The following is a 4,889-nucleotide window of genomic DNA, read 5'->3' on the forward strand; positions in this document are numbered from 1 at the left end:
CTATCCAAGAACAAGCCTTGCCTCTGGATCCTTCTCTGGCTTTTGAGCTCACCATGCTCTGTCTCTGTCTGTCTCTGTCTCTCTTTTTCTTCCTCTCTCATATTCCTACCATAGTGCCATCTGCACATTATGATGCAGTCAAATAACCTCACCAGAGGCCAGACTGATGGAGCTGTTCCATCTTGAACTTCACCCTCCAAAACCATGAGCTAAAGAATTCCTTTTTCTTACAAAGTACCTAGCTTCAAATATTTTGTTACAGCTACAGAAAATGAACTAAGACACACTTAGGTGTACCATATCCTACCCCCTCTTCACTGCCTTTTGTATGTGGGACAAGAGCTCTAGCATTAAACTATACTCTCGGTCCTTTTAAAAATTTTTTTTAAATTTTGAAAGTTTCCCACACTGGCCTTGAATGTGTGATCCTCCTGTCTCAGTCTTCCTAGTAGCTGAGATTACCAGCATGAAACATGCTATCTGTCTATCCTTCCTTTATTGGGACCTTTTCAGGCATGTTTTCTTCTGCCTGGTAGGTTCTCCCCACTTTCTCCCTCCCTAGCTAATGTATATTTTGTTGAGCAAGAACAAATTTCCTGGGCCAGGGAGATGGTTCAGCGGAATAAGTGCTTCCCTGGCAAGCACAAGGGCCTGAGTTCAATCCCCAGTTCCACAAAAAACAAACAATCAAACAAACAAACAAACAAAAAAACCCAACAAAACAAATGTCCCTGTCTGTATTCCCAAAGCAGAACCCTGTCTGGAGTTTTCTCCAGTCTTCTGGTATAGTGGATCCATCTCCAGCCTTCCCCAAACTGGTCAGTTTATAGCTAGAGAATCAGGAGTTCCTGCCACCCCAGTAAAAAAAAAAAAGCAAAAAGCAAGTTAGACATCAAAGCCTTTTTAAAACCAACATTTTGATGACTTAAGAGTAAATGCATGAACAGCACATGATTCAAATTTTCTTTACGATGCACAAGGGCTCTTTCTGGACTCGCATTCCCTTGCTGCCACGCTAATGAGGAGAGTGGAAGTTGCCCAATTCTCACACCATCAGCAGATGGCTCCCCATATTTGGGAAACTTATGTGGCAGAGGAAGGAGGAGGCCAGCTCCTCGAGTGAGTTCTGTGCCTCGTGGCTCTTCTGCCTCCTTTCGTACCTTGTCTGAATCAGAAAGGCCTAGGCCTTGGAGTAGTGGGGTTTGCCTTCTCAAGGTGGCAGGGGGCATAGCAGGATTCATGGGCTCAAGCAAAATCCAAATGCCAAGATTTGGGCCAGGATTTGCCACATAGTCCCCTGGGCATTGGTTTTCCCATTGACAAGATAGGGATAATGATTCTTGCCATTTCTGATAGGAGTTGTACAGGTAAATGAGCAGCTAGTGCATGGCAAATGGTCAACATCATGGCCGCTGACAGCAGCACAAATGTAAGGGCCCTGCCAGCAGCCTCAGCACTCCACGAGTATGTACAACAATAGCTGTCTTCCTTGCTTCCCTCCACTGAGGAGTACAGTGTGCTTCCCTCAGGATGGAAGGAGAAGCCACGAGACTTGACCCTGGGATTTAGTGCTGGGGGCTGTGGGGAGGAGCTCCTTGGGGAGGTGGGATGCAGGGAGTAGCTCCCTGGATATATCTCTCTGAATGCATTGCTAAAGGCCCGTTCTCATTTTTAAAGTCATTGGTGAATGGCTGTGATTTGGATGTGTGTGTGTGTGTGTGTGTGTGTGTGTGTGTGTGTGTTGAAACAGGACAAGGTCTCATTAAGTCACTAAATTTGAGGGGCTGAGCTCAAACTTGCAATCTTCCTGCCATGACTTCCCAGAGTGCTAAGATTATAGGTAGGTGCCACCAAGCCCAGTTTGGGTGACAGTTTTAAAACCCTTTTAACACTGACTCACCCTGGCCATCAGGGATAATTCTGATCACAGCAGGACTGGGCTGGCAGGAGTGAGGCAGAAAGCACCCTCACCCCAGCGTGGGACAGTACTGGGTGGGGCCCTGACCAGGGGCTGCTGACCTGTGCACTGTGGGTCCTGCCTCCCCAGTGACATTTACGTATGTTGGGTGAACATCAAGCAAAGCCCAACAGAGGACCTGAGGGTAAGGGGTAAGGACAGGTGGCATAAAAAGATGAGAGGCTCAAGTAGCATGGTTGGCAGCCCACTCACTCAGGAAGGATGAGAGACTCACCTCTTTCCTTCTGCCTGTCACTATTGCTTTCCAAGTGCAGCCACTGTTTATCTTTTGGGAGCATGCTCTGGACCAGCTTAGGAGCTGGGTCAGAGTGGAAAACAGTTCAGTCAAGTCCCTTCCTTCATGGGACACACAGTGCTGAGGAAGCCAGACAAGGGCATGGGTCATTATGAGTATGCCAAGCATTTGCAGGTGCGCCAGAAGCTCACAGTGCCCAGGTACACAGCCCGAGGAGCAGTCAGGGCAAAGGAGCTGCAGGTTCCAAGGCCCAGATTGGCACACTGGCTTTGGACATTTTTCATATATCTCATCTGGCCTTCCTGCACTCCCTGTTCATAGGTGAAGACATGCACACTGCGTATTTGAGTTCTCTTTGGCGTTGCTAGGTCCCTGGGAAATGGAAGTACACAGTGAGATTCAGTTGGCCAGATGCTGTCCCTCACCGTGCATGCCAGGACATTAGATCTTCCCCTGTGGCCCAGTGAGACCCCTGCTTCTGCAGACACTGACATGCCTTTTCTCCTCCCTCGCCATTCTTCCAGAGAGTGATTTGGATCTGATTGTAGCAGTCAAGGGCCTATGCTGGGATTAGATTGACTTAGGCTCAAAGCCCACTTTAAAATTCAACTACTACAATCTTGGAGAGATTAATCCACCTCTCTAATTGTCAGTTTCTGACCTGTAGAACAGAACTAATGAAAATGCCTATAAAGGATGATTTGGACAACTGTACTGTGTGTTTCTGCTTATCTATGGAAAGAAGCAGATAATGCTTAATTTGCTTTGTCTCCTTTTTTAATTGTTTCTCCTTTTTCTCTTCTTAATTTCCTATATATTTCTTTCTCTTTTTCTTTCTTCTTCCAATTTTACATGCATATACCTGGTAATATGGATAACTCGTTGGAAGACAACACTATACATTACAACAAATACTGTGAAATTTATATTACTTTGTTTAGTGAAATTCTGTATCACTTGTAATTTTTCTGTTTTCATACTTTTTGTGCTCTTTAAAAAAATAAAAATTTTAAAAAGAAAGAAAATGCCCACTAGCCAGGTATAGTGGCTTACACAATAATCCTAACAACTTGGAAGGTTGAAACAGGAGGATCACAAACTCATAGTTAGTCTGGGCAATTGAGCAAAATAAAGAAGGGCCAGAGATACAACTCAACTTAGTAGTAGAGCAACCCCAGGTTTAATCCCCAATCGCACCCCCCAAAAAATCCTATGTTAGATTGTGAAGGTTAAATGAGAAAATGCCATGTACAGTGAGTAGATTAGCACTAACATACATATGACACCTCATTTGTAGTTCTGGATGTGCTTTTTGCAGCACCGATGCTTGGACACAGGCCCTTCTCACTGAGCTACATCCCCAGTCCTTCTTTTCTCTTTTATCATAAGACATGATCTCACTAAGTTGCCAAATTACCCAGGCCGAGCTCAAGTTTATGATCTCCCTGCCTCAGCCTCCTGGAGTGTTGTGACTATAGGCGTGTGCTGCTTGGCCCAGCTGTGGCACCTTCTTTGGAGACAGAGTCAGAGACAGGCATGTGGCTGAGAGCAACCACAGACTGTTGGCTAGGAAAATGCTGATCAGTTGAGATAAAATTTAATAAGAATTTAATAAGCATTAGACTGTGTCTCAGATCTCTGTCTCTGTCTCAGCCTCTGCCTCTGTCTCTCTGTTTCTATCTCCCTGTCTGTCTGTCTCTGTCTCTGTCTCTCTGTCTCTCTCTCTCTCTCTCTCTCTCTCTCTCTCTCTCTCTCTCTCTCTCTCACACACACACACACACACATATAGCTTTATAAGGGTGAGTCAAGGAAGCCAGCAGAATACATCTCGGGTGAAATCCTTCTGCATTTTAGTGAATTACAGGCACAGAGGAGTCCAAGCTTTCTGTAGCTGCTAACCTCTCCAGTTGCTTTATAGAAAAGCAGAATCCAGACTGAGGAATGTGATCTGGCAGCTCAGGTGCCATGAATCAAACCACCCTGCAGCATTATAATAAGTTCTGCTGTCACATTTTCAAGATAGACTCCAAGGAGACAAGAGCCCTGAGGATGCAAGCATTGAAAAACAGGTTATGCGAGGAATGGCATTTTCAGCCCAGAGAAGAAAAGGCCCTGCAAGTGCTATCTTTCATTTACACGGCCAAACATTCCTGAAATGCCTAGTAAGTGTCCGGCAACATGCAATGTGTTACCAAGCTATGGAGAAAGGTCTGTTTCCCGGAGGTCTGTGGTAAGTGCCATGAGGCACAGCTCACTTTCCCTCTTGGAGGTGACAGGCCTAGCCACCAGCTAGTGGGGATGTGAGCCCCTGGGGGCCCCCACCCTGTCCCTCAGTGGGAATAGCCTCTCCCATGGTCATGCTGCCTCCCAAGGAATAGCCTGATGGAGGAAAGGAAGACCAGGTGTCCTCGCCACAAGATGGACAGCTCTAGGGGGCCATCCTGGCTCAAGGGCACTCGAGGGACCAGACAGGCTTTAGTTGCAACCAAAACGGTAGTGGCTTCTCCTTCTGCCTAATCCAATCATTGTCATTTTCTTGGAAGGGATAGAAGAGATGAAGGGAGGCAAACAGGCAATCATAATAGAAACGGTAGAGCTAGGAATGGGGAACATACAGGGGGACACGGGCGTGCCCGATCCAGAACTGTGGGGTACCTTTGTCTACTTCCTGCTGCT

Source organism: Octodon degus, unplaced genomic scaffold (assembly GCF_000260255.1).
Source record: "Octodon degus isolate 3935 unplaced genomic scaffold, OctDeg1.0 scaffold00136, whole genome shotgun sequence".
In the NCBI taxonomy this organism is placed as follows: Eukaryota; Metazoa; Chordata; class Mammalia; order Rodentia; family Octodontidae; genus Octodon; species Octodon degus.